The sequence below is a fragment of the Phacochoerus africanus genome, chromosome 8, assembly GCF_016906955.1.
Source record: "Phacochoerus africanus isolate WHEZ1 chromosome 8, ROS_Pafr_v1, whole genome shotgun sequence".
Taxonomy (NCBI): Eukaryota; Metazoa; Chordata; class Mammalia; order Artiodactyla; family Suidae; genus Phacochoerus; species Phacochoerus africanus.
Genome location: NC_062551.1, coordinates 127959724 through 127979022, shown reverse-complemented (window position 1 = coordinate 127979022; position 19299 = coordinate 127959724). Strand labels below are relative to the sequence as shown.

General features: G+C 48.5%; 1 pseudogene; it reads right to left on the bottom strand.

The window, feature by feature from the left end:
* Positions 1 to 4559: 4559 nt before the first annotated feature.
* Positions 4560 to 19299, bottom strand: part of LOC125133374 (scavenger receptor cysteine-rich domain-containing protein SCART1-like) — a 106018-nt pseudogene continuing 91278 nt past the window's right edge.

Below are 19299 nucleotides of genomic sequence, written 5' to 3'. Positions count from 1 at the left end.
TTGTTCCCCAATGACAACTTGGTTGTCTACATAGAAAACAAGGAATTTTACAAAACAACTAGAAAAGTTGAGAGCAAGGTTACAGGATGTAACCAAAATCCATTATATTCTATAGAGTAAAGTTGGAAATTTAAATTTTCTTAAATGTATGAAATATTTAGGGATAATTTAACAAAATATGGGCAAAACCCGGGCACTGAAAACTGCAAAACATTGCTGAGACAAGTTAAAAATTGTTGACAGAGATGTAGGTGGCTTGGAGGCCTGTGAACGCACCTGTCCAAGGGAGTGCGCTGCCTGCCAGACTTGGCCTCACTCCTGGAGCAGAGCGGTGGGGAGCAGTACAGCCTGGCTGGAGGTGCTGACTGTTCTGGTGGTGGCATTAGGATGGGCGCAATCCAGAAGGTGGCAGAGGCTGCACAGTCTGGGTGGCTCTGGGGAGCAGCTCAGCAGGGAAAATGAAGGCAGGCTCTGGCTTTGTTCCTAGGGCTGACCTCGCTCTCTGTGGAGGTTGGGTAGGTTGCAGCCTCTGTCCTGGCTGCTTAGAAGCCCAGGCAGCACAGGACCGCCCCTGGAGCTGGCAGGGCCGTGCACTCCCTGGCCAGTTCTGTGGTCCCCCACCTCCTGCGTTGCAGCATCCAGCTGGCTTCCACCCTCCTCAAAGCAGCCTGGCGTAGGCAGGAGCACGGGAGCTGCCTGAGCAGAGGGGAGGGGCAGTGCAGGGTGGGGCCTGGGTGTGGGTGAGTGGAGGTTGCAGGGAGCTCTCTCTACCTGAGACAGGACCTACCTGGAGCTCCGCTTGACCGCACACTGCAGTGGCCTGCCTGCTGGTGGTTCTGGTGTGCCCTGCATCACAGGCTCTCCGCGTTCCTCCTAGAGTTGAAGAGCCCAGCCCAGCCTGAGGCTGCAGAGGAGGGGAGCTGGCATCAGCGAGCCAGACATCAGGGTGCTGGTAACACCTAGTCTGACCATCCCAACTGGGAACTGGGTGCTCCCGCAGGGAGGCCTCTGTCCTTCTCCTCTGAGTGCTGGCAGAGAACACAGGTGCGGGTGGACAGTAGATGTGGACCATAGGACCCCCTTGCCACTGACTTCCCCCGTCGTCTGCTGCAGCCAGTGCCTGGAGGGACCCTCATTGTTGGGAGCAGGGCCTAAGCTAGGCTCCAAGCAAGAGCAGGGTGAGATGCAGCTGGGAGCAAGGTCTAGGTACCCACCTTCTTCCTGCCAAGCCCTGTGAGCTCTGTCCCCAGCCCTGCTCTGCACCTGCTGGGTGCAGGGCCAGGAGACAGCATGCAGGGGCAGAGGAAGAGGGGAGCCCATTTGTCCCCCAAGGCTCTGCCAGGAGCTGCTCCAGCACCTGAAAACTGGTCCTCACTCCACTTCACTCCAGAGGTCCTGTCCAGCCTCTATGCACACCTCCTTCCACATTTCCTGCATCGGGGCCTCCTGTCCAAGAAAGACCCTTCACCGTCTCCAGTAGCAGTAGTGCTTGAGACCACAGCAGCATCTCTCTTACAGTCTAGGGTGTGGGGCGCAGGGGAAGGGATGAGTGATGGGAAGCCATGTTCAGAGAGACTCCAAGGGCCCAGCACCAGTGATGGCTGCAGCAGGCTGGCCAGACCCTGAGGGTAAACCCTGAGGGATAGGTGGTAAGTAGTGGCATCACTGGACAGACCCAGAGGAGGGAATCACAGCATAATTAAAGCTGGTCTTTCCCAGGATGCTGGAATAGCAGAGTGGGAGTCCAGAGAGATTTGGATAAGGTGGGTCTGATCATTTGCAGACTGATACCTGATCCACACAGGGGAGAGGATGCAGGGTAATTGATTTCCCAGAGAGGTAGTCAAGGAGGGTGTGGTCGCAAAGGGCTTGGTGGGGGCATCAGAGCAAGACAACTGTAAGTGTTGGGGCTCCTAGCACAATACCTGAGTCGGGTTCAACACTTTCTGCAGATGAAAGGAGAGGTGGCCAGGAGCTGGTTCACTGGGGACCCCCCACACATCCCCCAGGAGAACCGTGCAGGCAAGAGGCCGAGGATGAAGACAGTTCAAAACACTCAGAGCCCACCTCAGACCAGGGCGAGGCAGAGAGGGGGCCAAAAACAGAACCTGGGCCATGGTGGGCATCTGAGGAATGTTTCTGAGATGAATTATGATGAGTGAGTTACTAAATCTCTTTAAGAAATGAGGAAAATGAAAGCCCTCAGCACACTGAGCTCTCCCCCACCTTCTGGTCTTGCTGAGGTCCCCCATGGTTGGCTCATGGTCACCACATCCATGGGCAGAGGCTGCCGTGGTCTACCTTCCCAGCCTGAGCTGTGAGGAGCCCCATCTGTGTTTAAAGAGAGAGGCATGCAGTGGGGGCTCTCAGCAATTCCTAAGAGTCCCCAGGAATTCTGGTCCCTGGCTTCTTGCTACACCATGAGGCCAGACACTTGGTCGAGGACTGGATGGAGTGAGAATGTGCCGCTGCCTACAGGTCTCTGTCCACCTGTCTGCTTAGGCCCCTACAGCCACTGGATGTGGCACTGGGAGGGACAAGGTACAACCACAAAAGGAAACCCAAATAAAAATCTAGGATCTCCCTAAACTCTGAACACCAAGCCTGTGATGGAAATGAGTGTTAAGGACATACAGACAGGAAGCTTTCAGGATCTTTAGATGTAGGGGCTGGCCAGAGAAAAACCCTGGGCACAGGAGCAGTACAGCAGGAAAACTGCCATAGATGCCAAGGTGCAGAGGTGCGCACCTGTGGAGGTCAAGGGGGCCCCCTCCTCTGCTTCCCCCTCTTCAGGGCCTTGCTCAGGCTCCCCTGTGTCATCATACTCCTCCTCCAGCACCAGGGCCCTGGACACTCTGGGCACCTCCTCCTCCTCCCCCATGGGGACAGCTCTAGTGTCCTCATAAACACCTTCCAAGGGCAGATTCCCCAACATTCCAGAACCTGCAAAGGCCACACCAAAACCTTTTAAGCAGAGACATTCCCCACAGTTTAAGCCCATCTGTGGGGTGTCTCATGCACACCAGGACCCTCTGGAACCCCACCAGGTGGGAGAGTTCCCCAGATACACATTCGACAGAGGGCTCAGGACACCCTTGGAGCCTTGTTCTCCCACCCAGGCAGCCCCAGGACTACAGCTCTTCTCACCCAGCCCCTCAGAAGCAGAGAAAGGCCCAGGTACTCTGTTACCAACAACTCATGGGTCCACTTTTAGGAAGTCACCACAAGGGGAAGGGGTGGAATTCTGAGTGGGACCCAGCACACAGGACAGCTGGGGACCTGCGTTGGTCTGGGTGTCAGAGCCCCTCCCCTCCCCTCCAGAGCCTCCCCATTCCCAGGGCCTGATATTAACCTTGACCAACATGCCCACCTACCCCTGCAAGCTCCTGGGCCCTGGAGCCACTGTGCCCCCAGGACCAGTGAGATGACAACCAGGAGGGTGCTGAAGACCAGGCAGAAAGTCATAGGCAAAGTCCCGGCCTTAAGGGCAGGTAGAAGGGCAAGAGGAGGGCCTGTAAGAACAGTGAGAAGTGGGGTCCTCCCTACATGCCTGCACTGCCTGTGTATTGTGACCCTGGACCTGAACCACCTGAGCCTCTAAGGAGGGGGAGGGGCACCCAGGGGAGAGATGGGCCTTGTGTTGCCCGGAGGGCACAGGGTTAAAGTCAGAAGTGTCTAGAAAGGCAACTCTTAGAGTCCTGACTGCTATGGACTCACAGTCAGTAACTAAGAGGCTACAGTGCACCAGAGCCCAACTGCCCAGTCAGCAAGGGAAAGGCCCAGAAAAGTGGCCGGCAGAGCCTGGGCTTGCTGTCCCTCCCTAGGTTCTCCACCCAGCTTTGCACAGGGGGACCCTCAGGGAAGGGCGTCTCTGGCACCATGGCCCTGGTCCTCCTGACCTCCACCCATCAGCCTAGATGAGGGCTGACTGAGGCATGGTGTCCACAGGAGACTCTTAGGCACCTCTGGGTGAGGCAGACAGCAAGCTCTGAGCGGAGCCTGAAGGAGCACACACCTACCTGATGCCGAAAACAGGACTGTGGTCCCTCAAGAGAAATAGATTCATTGCAAGGGGTGTGGAAAGGCAGCCTAGACCTTCATCCAGACTCTCAGCTTGAGATGGAAGTCATGGAGGCAGCCTGTGCTCTAGCATCCAGAGGGACAAGTGCAGGGCGTCTCAGGGCTGGGTTCTGGGGCATCCAGGATGGAGGAGTACTGCAAAGGATCCCTCCTGGCACCCCTTCCCCAGCCCCAAGCACCCTCCCACCTACTACCGCCCCCACCCATGGAGGGGATGGGGGAGCTGCAGGCTCCCTCCTGCGTGATTGTGCCCACAGTCTCCGTGTCCCTGTGGCAGCACCCTCCTGCATGATTGTGCCCGCAGTCTCTGTGTCCCTATGGCTCCACGGGGCATCCCTACAGGGACGCCTCACTTCCTCGGCACCCCACCTCCTCCAGCCACATGGGCCCAGAGCCTGGCCTGAAGGCAGCCCCCGCGGGGCACCCACAGCCTGGCCACAGCGTAGCTGGCAGCACACAACCTCTACATCCACCAGGTCTCAGGAGTTGTTGCACACGGTGCCCCTGGAGTCGATGTGCCAGGGCTCCACACGGCTGGAGAAGCCATCCTCCCCACCACGCATGCACAGCTCACCCTCCTCCGCAAAGGAGACTGCGGTCACCGCGCATCAGGACCAGGATGGGGCATGGACAGGGAGGAGGTGGGAGGAGTACCTAGGCAACTGTTGGTGGATGAGCAGTTGACGGTCTTGTGTTTTCTCTGACAATCCTATTGATTAAACAGTGACCCACCTAGGGTAAATGCCCTGAAAAGCTTCAGAATGAAGCTTGTGGAGCCCAAGTGACTGCACAGCTCCAAGCCATGGGTCAATGGCAGCCTTCGCAAATGACTTGTCAGAATAGAATCTGCCTCCAGGCCCCCAGAGACCTCCAGGGCTCACCTGCACAGGTATCCAGACTGCCTCTCCATGGACACAGGTATGCAGGTGCCATGGGGCTGAGGGGCACTGCCACAGTGTGACGTTTTGAGGCCTGTGGCACTGGATATTGTCCACCCAGGAGGTGCCCAAGATAGTGTGGACAGGTCTGTTGTCCAGCCAGCCCTGCCCCTCACAGCCCAGCTGCTTGCAGATGATGGATAAGGACGTGTCTTTCAGGGCACTACTGCACACAGCTCCCCAAGTCCCATTGTAGAACATGTCCAGCTACCCAGCACAGCGGCCAGTGCCACCTCAAAGCCTCAGAGCCACTGACCCTGGAAGACAAGCATACTCAGGCCAAGGAAATCTCTGAAGGAGGAAGCCAAGAGGAGCTTCCAGCACAAAGACGTTTGCCACCCAAGGGCATCTAACCCAGTGAGTCCTGGCATCCACCTCACATGGATCCCACAGTCCCATCAATTTAAAAATTGAAAAAAATGAGAGCAGTTGACCACAGGTGACCAGATTTAACCCCTAGTTGTAACGTCTTAGTCAGCAGGGATCAGCTGATTGCCCAGAAATCCTTGGAAATTGCTCAAAATACAGAATAATCATTTGTACAAGACGATTAATTTAAAAGTGATAATAAAAATTCAAAAAATTAAATTAAGAAACAAACAAGAATTAGCCCAGATCTCTCAGTTTGTAGATAGCATTGGTCCTGGCTGGTCAGTGCCCAAGTATTTGTCTTGCTACCCTTGAGCGGTGCAAGTCCAACAATTTAATGTATCACCACATGGTGGAGTATCAGACACCCTTTAAAATTATGTTACAGGAGCCTGTAATACAACAAAAATGCACATATGGAGATAAATCACAGAATATGGATATGAATTGCATCTTACAGGATTATAACTAATAAAAATAAGCTTAGAAAAAAACAATGGAAGGAAATACATCTGTGGTAGATTACAAAAGTGGCCACTAAGACCTCCTGCCTGTATCCATACCCCGTGCAATGAATCTATTTCCCACCCCTGAACGTGGGCTGGCCTTAGAACCTCAGCCAACCAAATTAATGGGCTAAGGGTGACCAGTGCCAATTCCACACCTGGGCCTCAAGAGTGCATTGCTTTGCTCTCACCTTTGAAACTCTGTCACCAGGCTGAATCGTAACAGAAACAGAGGCCTCGCACTCCTGCCAGTGCCCAGCAGCAGAGTCCTGCAGTTGCCTGACAAGCCACAGTACAGAGGAAGGAAGAACTTCAAGGAAACAAAATATAAGAGGAAATGTATACCGAGGACAGGAAGACCAGAAGTGACAGAAAAGACAATCCATGATAAAGACAGCACCTAGAGAAACTTCCCTAGAAAGCCTGAGAAAGGAACAGGGCCTGCCCCCCCCCCTCCAAAAAGTTGAATAAAAAGCGTGGGGAAGAGCCAACATAATGGATGAGGACTGTAACTAAAACGAAACATGATGACTCACATAGAGTTGAAGGCAACTTTCCTAAAGCAAAAATAGGAATCAAAATCACTGAGAAGAGGCCCCACTGGGATGTACCGCCTACCCTGGAGGGCTGCCTGGAGGAAGCTGGAGGAGGCAGGACCAACCAGATGCCCCCAGGAGATCACAAAACTCTGTCACTAAGAATAATCATACCCAGACAAGATCCACCGAAAGAGCCTCAGATATGTGTGAGCTAAAAAAAAAAAAAAAAAAAAACATACACTGCCTCAAAAATGCTCTGAGAAAAATTGTCCAGCACACTAAAATGCGGATAATAATTACAAACTCAAGTCAGGGAAAGCTCAGGCACAAATGTGAGGGGAACTTGTGAGCAGGGGAGAAAGACACCAAGCAGTGCTGCTCAGACACCCAGGAGCAACACACCCCATCCCACCACAGGGCCTCCTCCCACCCCCAGAGCAAAGAAAGAGGTGCTTAGTCGCTGTAGCTACAGGGCACTGAAGCTGGGAGTTGTGGGGTTTCCAAATCAGGCAGAGAACAACAATGGAGTCCGAGGGGAGCACATAGCTAGTTTTTCATGTACAAGCATAGCACAATTTGAAAGCCAGTAGCCCCGGGAAGGGACTCAATTCACAGCACCCACCTGAGCAGAAGACACCAGTGTCCTCCTTGTGCCCACAGTCATACAGAGCCCAGCCCGCCTACCCCCGACGAGCGCTGCCACAGAGCAGACTCATGGCCCTCACAGCCCAGCTCATCCATCCAGATGAGCTTAGACCCCACCCTGAAGTGAGCAAGCCCCAGGGTGCTGAACCATGTGGCCACAGCCCAGCTGCCAGCAGACCAGCTGGGCATCCTGCAGGTCCCAGCTGTTATCACACGGTGCCCCACACAGGTTGAGCACTTGACACGCCCGCCACAATGACCCAGCACTGAGCCCAGCCTCCCTGGAGACAAACCAAGTGAGGACAGCCATGGCCCATACCCAACCCCTGCCAGGACAAGGTGATAAGGGGTGTGGGGGAAGGTAGTTTCTGGGCCTTCACTCACCAGAACACAGGTTGCTGGCATCCCCCAATGCTCCCACAGGCACCAGCAGTTACAAGGACACATTGCCCTGGGTCAGGAGGGTCTCCGTGCCCAGACAGGGTGTTCAGCTCAGCTCCAGGAGGGAGTCACAGAGAAAAGCTGGCAGGAAGGAGGCAGGGCCAAGCCTCAAAGCCCACACTCCTGGCCTCACCCAAGCACCTGAGCCCAGCATCCTGGCCATGCCCACATTGGTGCCCAGGCCCCTGAGGACAGTGGAACAGAAGGGACTGGTTGCAGGCACAACAGAAGACCTCCGGCCATAGTGGTCATTCCAGGGTGTGGACATGGCCATGCCACACTGCAGTTCCTGGCATACCACGTGGGCTGTGGCCAGGTCCAGGTCAGCATCGCAGGCAGTGCCCCAGGTCAGACTGCTCACTTCTAGGTGCCCAGTGTAGGGGTGTTCACCACCTGCCAGCCAGGCCTCTGTGTGTCCTGGAGGAGGAGACAAATTCTCAGTAGGGTCAGGGGTTATCAGCTAACAGCTCAGCCTGGAACCATCACCTGTGGACCCTGGGAGGCTCCAGCCAGAGGAGATCATCTGCGTCCAGCAGTAGGTCTGCCAAGTGCTGGACAGGAAGCACATCCAGTCGGCACCAATAGAGCATGAGTCCCTGGTCAGAGGTCGGGGTCACCTGCTGCAGGTGCTCACATGTGTCTTGCAATTTCTGCCTGCCCAGTGAACAACATCAAGGACCTCCAAATTTCAGAGGCCAGGTCAAGGCACCCCTTAGACCACAGATCACTGCCCCCTTGAGGCACCAAGGAGAGTGGACAGTTTATCTGCCCCAAATCCCAGATCACAGCCAGGATCTAAGAGGCCCACTTTACTCTCACAGACTAGAGATGGGGCTGGGAGGAGAGAATTACCACCCAACCCTGACTCACATTAGAGATGATATAAGGGCAGCTAGAACAGAGCAGATGCTGCAGACATCCAGGATCCAACCTTCCTGGCGCCTCTGAGTGGACATCTCTGTTGGAGACAGAAACCTAGCTATGCACTGCTGGGTTCTGCTTACCTAGAGCTCTTGAGACACCTGTGAGTTCCCACCCCCACCTCATCCTGTGTTCTCACCTCTAGGATTGGTTCAAAAGGAGCATGAGCTAGATAATCCCAGGTCACCAAGGGGCAGTCTTCCCCTCTCCCGTCCCTTCCCTTCTCTATCCTTCTCTGAGCCCCTCTGCCACAGGGAGCTGTGCAGATATCCAGGAGAGATTCAGCTCCTCCCAATGTGTCACGCAGGACTGGGCCTGTGAGGGACCCCGGGTGGGGTTGTCCCCTGCTGCAGCCACTCTCTGGCTCCCTTCTGTCCCCTGGAACATGGAGGGATGGTCCCCTGAGCAGACCACCTGAATATCTTGCTGTAAGTTGCAGCCTTTGCGAATGTTGTTGTTCACTCTACAGCTGTGAATGGTCTGCTTGGTGCACCTGCAAATCATGTACTTCCTGGTGATACCCTCTTCTTGGTGGGGGACCTGGAGCACAGGGCCAGACCCCAGCTCCAGGGAGAACACCATGACCTCTTCCTGGTACAGGCTGCAGAGGCAATACACCCTGTTCATGTTCCTGATTTCAGCAAGTCCCACACAACGGCTTCAGCCCTTCACCAGCCGTACCTCCCAGAAAGTGTCATCTGTAAAGCACACACAGCATTGCATAAAGTGCAGACTCTGCTAGCCACATGACCACTTGGAGCTAGATGTCCCCACTAGGGTGGGGTGCCTGCTGGGGACATCTGGCTCCTCAGTGGGGATCAGCACTGAGGCCCTGCCCTCTTCAGTGCTCTCTGGAGCATCCCTGGTGATCTTTCAAACAGGCGCCCGCATTCTCACTTGGGCCACACAAACCATGCTGTGGGTCAGCTCAGAGGCAGAATGTCACAAGGGGGCCTCACAGGCTCTCAGGCTTATAAAATGCACAGGCACAGCTGAAGACCCTCCAGACCTCCGGGGAAAAAATTTTCCTTGGCAATGATGATTAGATATCTGCATGACTGCTGGGAACAAGTGGGCCCCCATCCCTCTGCCTGCCCTTCCACCCCTGGCACCACACTTCTACCTGCTGATTTGTTCACTCTCAGTCTCTCCCTGGACAGTATAGACCCCGTATAGCAGGATTTTGTGATGTTCATGCAAAGCTGCATCCCCAGTACCCAGGGCAGAGCCTTGTAAATAAGCATTTGTTGAATGAAAAACAGAGGATTCCTAATACAGGAGGAATGAAGAGAGATGAGAACTGGCCCTTCCTATGGAGGTTGGATGGATCAGGGAGCCCTTACCAGAGAGTCCCTGGACCCTCCCTACTCCTCCCCACACCCCTGCCCTATGACTTATTAGAACACACAGTGACCACCACCCACTCATGGGGGCACTCACCCTACATCCATGCCCCCAGGCTTCACCCCCAGAGGGAAGACTCTGCAGGATACATTGTGGAGCCAGGGCTGCACCACCTCTCCAGGCAGTGGGACATACTTGGGGGCACCCACAGCCCAGCTGCAACCCAGCTGCCTGTAGACCACGAATGCCTCCTTCAGCATCCATGCCTGGTTGCAAATGTGTCCTCACTACCCTTCATGCCAGACCAACACCACCACATCACACAGACTGTCCCTATAGGCCAGCCACACATCGCTAGGTCCAGCTGCAGATAGACAGGCTAGTGGGGGGTTGGTAACAATATTGAGTATGTGGTGAGGATGCCTGTGTTACCCTAATGCCACCTCCAAGGCCTTGCTCCAAGGCCTCAGCACAAAGCCAAGTGCCCCCACCCCTAGCAGAAAAGTCCATAAATGTGAAGGGGTAGGGGTCCCTGTGGGACCTCTGCAGCCCCACATCCTCATCCCCACAAACCAGTGTGACTTCCCCTAACCCTTTGGCCACTGAAGCCCCCACACCATGGGTAAACTCACCCCCAGGCAGGGGGTCCCCTTGTTCTCCTCTGCCTGGAAATGGGAGGCTCCTCCCACCACCCCATCCTGATCTCCAAACAAAGGTCATTTCCCAGCATCTACCAAAGACTCTGTGGACCACTCGTCCCCCCTAAGGCCCCCTCATCTTCCTCACTTACCCCTCCCCACCTGACTGGCTGCCAACCACCTGTCTAGCTCCCTCTTCTTGGGCTCAGTTCCTGGGTCCCCACGGGTCTCAGCTTCCCCCAACCTTCCCATCCCAACACGACCAAGGACATATCCCCCTAACCACATCCCTTCTAGGCCTCTGCACCCGGGAATTGCCCACATAGCCCCAGACATCCCCACCTCATCACAGCCCCCACATCCTCACCACCCCCTCCTAGGCTTATGCAGGGGAAATAAAACATGTATGTGGGTGGGCTGAGTCGTCCTACCTAAAGGCAACCCACTGCCACCTTCAGGGCCTGTCCTGGCCTTGTAGGGAGGAGAGAGAAGACCATGCCCCAGTACAGAGGAAGGCAAATTCCTCTCAATTCCTTCCCAGGGCTTTCATCCATCAATGCCACTCCTACTCCAAAGCCCCTCATTCCCCACTCCTTCCTTCTGGATATAATCAAGCACAGTGTCTGCCTTTTTAACTCTAGCCCACATCACCATCCTCTTCCAAACCCATCCCTCTGCCCTTCACACCCACCAGCATCGCTGCCCACATTCCCACTCCCAGCCGATACACCCTTTCTGTCCAGCTCACAGTCACGTCCTTGCTGGATGCTGGATCTGGCTGCCAGGTAATATTTTTCTTCCATCAGTTTCTAGGCCTATTCTTGCCTGCCCTCCACCCCAAACCCTGACATAGTCTCACACATATATTCACGCAGTTGCTCATACTTTCTCTCACACACATACCTGCCCGCACTCAACATTCACACAACTCACTCAAAACAGCTCCCACACCACAACATGCAGTCCCCAAGGATTCACTCACATACCCCAGTATTCTCTCCATGCTGTTCCCTCTGGCAGGATCCCTTCTCTACAGCTTCTGGCCCATGGCTTAGCCTCTTGTCTTCTGGACCCAGCAGCCCCCTACTCCCACTCTAGGTGGCATCTCTGGGGCCGTGGCTCTTCTCCATGGCCCAGGAACGAGCTCCATGCTCATGCTGTGGCCAGGTGCTTCCAGCTTTCCCACTCCCCTACCCACCCCTTGTTCTGCCCTGGGGAAGGAGAGGAGACAGCCACCTTACAGGACCCATAAGCACCATCTGTCAATCTGGATCATTGGGAAAAGACACTAGCTGTGCCTCTCAATCCATCTCTGCTCTGACCCAGCCCTGCACTGGACTCCAAGCAGTAGGGCTTAGGGATCTGAACTCCTCTTGGAATTGAACCTTTTCACCTAGTGTAAGGACAAGCATCTCCAGGGTTTGGACCTTGGAGTCCATGTGCCCTCCTGCCCTAGGATGTGCCATCCCCTTTTTTGCTGAGTGAGACCCAGGCAGACAGATGCTCACAACAGGGGATCCCCACACCCCAGCATCTATGGAGCCACTGCCTGCAGAGGTTCCATGGACAAAAGAAGGAGAAACTTGCCATTGAGGCGTAAGGTGAAGGACAGTGAGGAGAAGGATGCCAAGTCCCAAGGCCCAGAGAGCTGCCCTCATGGCCCCACAGCCCCAGGGCCTCAGCCAGCTCCAGCCGCTCAGCTGGGGCAAAGGTACAGATCATGGTCTGGAGCCAAAAATAGCCTCCTGGAACCAATGGGACACTGAGGGCATTTCCAGAGCTTTGTCTTTCTGTGTTCAGAGCAGCCAATGGCCTTGGTGTCCCTGAGCATTACCAGACATGAACAAGGGGTCCAGTCTGTTGATTTTCTCCCATACTCGTAACTGCTGGTGGGTTAGCTTCACTCAGACTCCACAGTCAGGCAGGTGGTCTCATCTGCCCACAGCCACAGCAGCATCCAAGCCCTTCTCTCCACTCAGGTCAGCAGCTTCAGCTCTCCATCATGGTCCTTGGGGACCAGCAGAGATGGAGTGGGGGCCCCATAATACAGAAGAACAAGACAGGCCAGGACAGCTTTGCTAGGGCTCTGAGATATAAATTATCATTGGAACTGAAGTCACAAAAGAAAACAAGAACCTACACTCTGAACTTAAACCAATGACCACCTGCCAAAATGGAAGATTTTAAAAGAATCTAGAGTCTCCTGACAGCATAACCAGTATACCCAAGCTACAACTGAAAATCACTCACCATGTGAAGAACCAGGGAAACTACACTTAGATGATAAAGACAATCAGCTATTGCCAATACCAAGAATTAGATTTGAAATTATCTGACAAGGATTTTAAAACAGCCATCATAAAAACACTTCCTCAATAAAGGTGTTCGTAAATTCTTTTTAAACAAATGAAAATAATTTTCAGGAAAGAAATAGAAGTTATAAAAGTGAAACAATGGTGAAGATGTGGAGAAATTGAAACACTCATATTTTGCTGGTAGAATTGAAAAATAATGCAACCAGTCTGGAAAACAGTCTGGCAGTTCTTCCAAAGGTTAAACAAAGAGGTGCTCTGTGACCCAAAAATTCTGTATATCAAAGAGAAATTAAAAGTTATGTCCAAGAGAAGCAACAAGGATATAATGTACAGCACAGGGAATTATGGCCATTATCTTCTACTAATTTATAATGGATTATAATCTGCAAAAATACTGAATCACTATGCTGTACACCTGAAACTAATATATTATAAATCAACATTTCAATTTTAAAAAATGTTATTTTGTTCACATTAAAACCTGTACAAAATGTTCCTAGTAGCATTATTCATAAGAGAAAAAGAAAGAAACTAAATATACATCAGTTGGTGAATAGAAAAAGAAAATTTGGTACATCCATACCATGAAATATTATTCAGCCATTACCAGGCATGAAGTGCTGACAAAAAACCACAGTAGGATGAACCTTGAAAACATTATGCTGAGTGAAAGGAGTCCAGCACAAAAGACCACATATGCAATTCCATTCACATGACGTGTCCAGAATAGGCAAACCCATAGAATAGAAAGTGGATTTTTGGTGGCAAGGGGCTAGAAAGAGGAGCAAATGGAAAATGACTACTGACAGGGACAGTATTTCCTTTGGTGTGTCATGAAAACTACCTGAAATTATCAAATGGTAACTGTGGCATAATTCTGAATACACTAAAAACCACTGAATATACTAAAAAAAAAAAAATTAAAGGATGCGTTTTTGTTGTATGAATTGTATCTCAATAAACTTGTTAAACTTTTTTAAAGAACCAAATGTAAATTATAAAACTAAAAATAAGTAAGAGAAATTCATTTTAGAAACTTACTTAATTGACTCTCTCTTATAGTGGACATGGCATATGATAGCATCAGTGATCCTGAAGGCTAATAAATAGAATTTACTCAGTGTAAACAACAGAGAAAAATAGGAAAAACGAATAGAGCCTCAGAGAGCTCTGGAAAGATAAAGATTTAATAGTTATATCATTAGAGATATGGGGAGGAGCCATAAGAAAGTATGAGAGTGAGAAAGAATTTGAAGAAATAATGTTTTAAAACTTCCTAAATTTAATGGAATACATAAATTTACAGATTCAAGAAGCTAAGTAAACCCCAAACAGGATAAACTCAAAGAATTCACACCAAAACACACCATCGTTAAACTTTTGAAAACTAAAGACAAGGAAAAAAATCCCAGAAGCAGTCAGAGAAAGATGTTGTATTTATGTACCAAAAAACACCAATTTGAATGAAAGCAAATTTCTCATCTGAACAGAGGCCAGTAGGGAGTGGAAGAACAGTAATAAGAGCCAAAAGATGTGTCAAGCCTGAGTCCTATATCTCTGAAACTATCCTTCAGAAATTAAGGAGATATTAAGGTCAACCTCAAATGAAGGAAAACTAAAATAATTTGTTTTTGAACTTCTCTCATAAAAACAACAAAATTACAACCAAATGCTGAGCAACCTTCAACCAAATGGACTGGAAACTTTCAAAAAGATATCCTACTACAGAAGACAAAGAGGAGGCCACATCAAGAGGTAGGAGGGATGATTATGTGATATAAGCAACCTCATACCTCCTGGGTGGAAAGCCCCAAAGACAGGAAAGTAACTGTATCACAGAGACTCATCTACAAGGGTGAGTTCTGGGCTCCACATAAAATCCCCATGTCTGGGGATCTGGAACTGGGAGAAAGAGCCCCAGGAGCATCTGGCATTGAAGGACAGTGGGGCTTGTGCACAGGAGCTCCACAGGACTCAGGGAAACAAAGACCCCATTCTTGAAAGGCACACACAGACTTTCATATGCACTGGGTCCCAGAGAAAAGCTAAATTTCCACAGGAATCTGACTACAGTTCTTGGAGGATATCCAGGGTGACTGTGGCACATTGTGGGGAAAGGACATTGGAGGCAAAGCTCTTGAGAATATTCATCAGCATGCATTTCTCTGTAGGTGGCCATTTGGGAAAATCTGGCCCCACCCATCAGTGCTGAGAAAACCCAGGCCAAACAATAAGCCAGGTGAGATTATCTCCCCACCCATCAATAAACAGGCTGCCTAAAGACCCCCCAGGCACACAGCCACCTCTAATTTAACCCAGAGACAAACCCCCACCCACCAAAGGGATAGGAATCAGCCCCACCTACCAGTGGGCAGGCACCAGTGCCTACCATCAGGAAGCCTACAGCAAACCACCAACTTCAGCCACGAGGGGGGCAGACAACAAAAGAAAGAGAAACTACAACCGTGGTATGCAAAAAGGTCACCACACCAAAAGACTATAAAAATGAGAAGACAGAGAACTACAACTCAGAAAAGGAAGAAAGAAAAAAAAAAAAAGAAAAACAGCTAAGTGATCAGGAGATTCTCAGCTTCCAGGAAAAAGATTTTAGACTGTTGATGCTGAAGATGATGCAACACATTGGAATAAATTAGAGGCAAAGAAGGATAATTTACAGGAAACATTGAGCAAAAACATACAAGATATAAAACTTAAGCAAGAAGACATGGAAAATACAATAACAGAAATAAAAAATGCACTAGAAGCAGCTAACAGCAGAATACAGGAGGCAGAAGAATGAATAAGTGAGGTGGAGGACAGATTAGTGGAAATCACTGATGTGGAACAGAAAAGAGAAAAAAGATTGAAAAGAAATGAAGAGAGTCTCAGAGAACTCTGGGACAACGTTAAATGCACCAACATCTGTATTATAGGAGTGCCATAAGGAGAAGAGAGAGAGAAAGGAACAGAAAAAATATTCAAATAGCTGAAAAGTTCCCTAACATGGGAAAGGAACCACTCACTCAAATCCAGGAAGCACAATGAGAACCATGTAAAATAAACCCAAGGAGGAACACACCAAGACACATATTAATCACACTGACCAAAATTAAAGACAAAGAGAAAATCTTGAAAGCAGCTAGGGAAAAGAAACAAATAACATAAGGGAAGCCTAATAAGGTTATTGGCAGATTTTTCAGCAGAAACTCTGCAGGCCAGAAGGAGTCACCTGATATACCTCACGTGATGAAAGGAAAAAACCTCCAACCAAGATTACTCTACCCGGCAAGGCTCTCATTCAGATTTGAAGGAGAAATCAAAAGTTTCACAGATAAGCAAAAGCAAAGAGAATTCAGCAACACTAAACCAGATTTACAACAAACACTAAAGGAACTTCTCTAGGCAGAAAAGAAAAGGCAGCAACAGGAAACAAAAATCCCACAAATGACAAGGCTCACCAGTAAAGATGTATATACAGTAAAGATACGAAATCATCCATGCACAACTATGCCCCCAAAATCAGAAATCATGAGGAGGATGGTACAAATCCAGGACACTGGAGATGCACTTGCAATTAAGAGACCAACAACTTAATCTCATATATGTAGACTCATATCAAAACTTCAGAATAAATGCACACAAAAAAATCTACACATGATACACAAACAAATAAGAAAAATCAACTCAAATACAACACTAAAGGTAGTCATCAAACCACAACAGGATACAACAAGAGAAAAAGGAAAGAAAAAATAGCAACAAAAACAAATCCGAAGCAATTAATAAAATGGCAACAAGAACATACATATCAATAATTACCTTAAATGCAAATGGATTAAATGCCCCAACCAAAAGATGCAGACTGGCTGAATGGATACAAAAACAAGATCCATATATATGCTGTCTTCGAGAGACCCTCTTCACTTCTAGGGACACATTCAAATTGAAAGTGAGAGGATGGAAAAATGTATTCCATGCAAACAGGATGCAAAAGAAAGCTGAAGTAGCAATATTATATCAGACAAAATAGACTTTAAAATGAAGACTATTTTAAGGGACAAAAAAAGGTCATTACATAATGATCAAAGGATCAATCCAAGAAGAAGATATAACAATTTTAAATATCTATGCACCCGACATAGGTTCACCACCATATATAAGGCAACAGCTAACAACCTTAAAAGGACAAATTGACAATAACACAATTAAAGTGGGGGACTTTTTTAACACCCCACTTACAGCAGTGGACAGATCATCCAGACAGAAAATCAATAAGGAAACACAGGCCCTGAATGAGTAGATATTTCTAAGACATTCCATCCAAAAGCAACAGAATACACATTCTTCTCAAGTGCACATGGAACATTCTCTAAGATTGATCATATCCTGGGCTACAAATCCAAGCTCAGTAACTTTAAGAAAATTGAAATCATATCAAGGATCTTTTCCAACCACAAGAAAAAAATTGCAAAAAAACACAAACATGTGGAGACTCGACAACATGCTACTAAACAACCAATAGATAACTGAAGAAATCAAAGAGGAAATTAAAAAATACCTGGAAGCAAATGACAACAAAGATACAACACTCCAAAACCTATGGGATGCAGCAAAAGCCATTCTAAGAGGATAGTTTATAGCAATACAAGCCCACCTCAGGAAACAAGAAAAAGCTCAAATAAATGAGCTAAAATTACATCTAAAGCAGCTTGAGAGAAAACAGACAAGACATAAAGTTAGTAGAAGGAAAGAAATCATAAAGATCAGAGCAGAAATCAATGAAATAGAAATGAAGATAAAATAGAAATGATCAATGAAACTAAAAGCTGCTTCTTTGAAAAGATCAACAAAATTGATAAACCCCTAGCCAGACTTATCCAGAAAAAAAGAGAGAAGACTCAAATCAATAAAATTACAAATGAAAATGATGTAAAAACAGACATCACAGAAATACAAAGGATCATAAAAGACTACTATATGCAACTATACGCCAATAAAATGGAAAACCTAGAAGAAATGGACAAATTCTTAGAAAAGTACAATCTTCCAAGACTAAACCAAGATGAAATATAAAAGATGAATGGACCAATCACAAGAACTGAAATTGAAACTGTGATGAAAAAACTTCCAACAAACAAAGGACCAGATGGCTTCACCGGATAGGCGAATTCTATCAAACATTTAGAGAAGAGCTAACACCAATCCTTCTGAAACTATTTCAAAAAATTGCAGAGGAAGGGATACTCCAAAACTCATTCTATGAGGCCACCATCACCCTGGTACCAAAACCAGACAAATATATCACAAAAAAAGAAAACTACAGGCCAATTTCACTGATGAAAATCAGTGCAAAAATCCTCAACAAAATAGTAACAAACCACACCCAACAATACATTCAAAAGATTGTACATCATGATCAAGTGGGATTTATCCCAGGGATACAAGGATTCTTCAATATCCACAAATCAATCAGCACAATACACCACATTATTAAACTGAAGAATCAAAACCATATGATCCTCTCAATAGATGCAGAAAAAGCCTTTGACAAAATCCAACACCCATTTCTGATAAAAACCCATTTCTGATAAGAAAGTGGGCATAACGGGAACCTACCTCAACATGATAAAGGCCATATATGACAAACCCACAGCGAACATCCTTCTCAATGGTGAAAAGCTGAAAGAATTCCCACTGAGATCAGGAACAAGACAAGGATGTCCACTCTCGCCACTACTCTTCAACATAGTTCTGGAAGTCCTAGCTACAGCAACCAGAGAAGTAAAAGAAATAGCAGGAATCCAAATTGCACAGTAAGAAGTAAAACTATCCCTATTTGCATATGACATGATACTATACCTAGAGAATCCTAAAGACTCTACCAGAAAACTGTTAGAGCTCATCCATGAATTTGGCAAAGTTGCAGGATACAAAATCAATACACAGAAATCGACTGCATTTCTATATACTAACAATGAAAGATCAGAAAGAGAAATTAGGGAAGCAATCCCGTTTACCATCACGTCCAAAAGAATAAAATACCTAGGAGTAAACCTACCTAAAGAGACAAAAGACCTGTGCTCTGAAAACTATAAGACAATGACAAAAGAACTCAAAGATGAAACAAATAGATGGAAAAAACATAACATGCTCCTGGATTGGAAGAGTAGATATCAAAATGACTATACTACCTAAGGCAATCTACAGACTTAATGCAATCCCTATCAAATTACCAAGGACACTTTTCACAGAACATGAACAAAATATCTTAAAGTTTGCTTGGAAGCACAAAGACCAAGAATAGCTAAAGACATCCTGACAAAGAAAAATGGAACTGGAGGAATCAGGCTCCTGGACTTCAGACTATACTACAAAGCAACAATCATCAAAACCATACGGTACTGGCACAAAGACAGACATAGAGATCAGTGGATCAGGATAGAAAGCCCAGAATTAAACCCATGCACCTACAGCCAACTCATCTATGACAAAGGAGGCAAGAATGCACAATGGAGAAAGGACAGCTTGTTCAATAAATAGTGCTGGGAAAACTGGACAGCCAC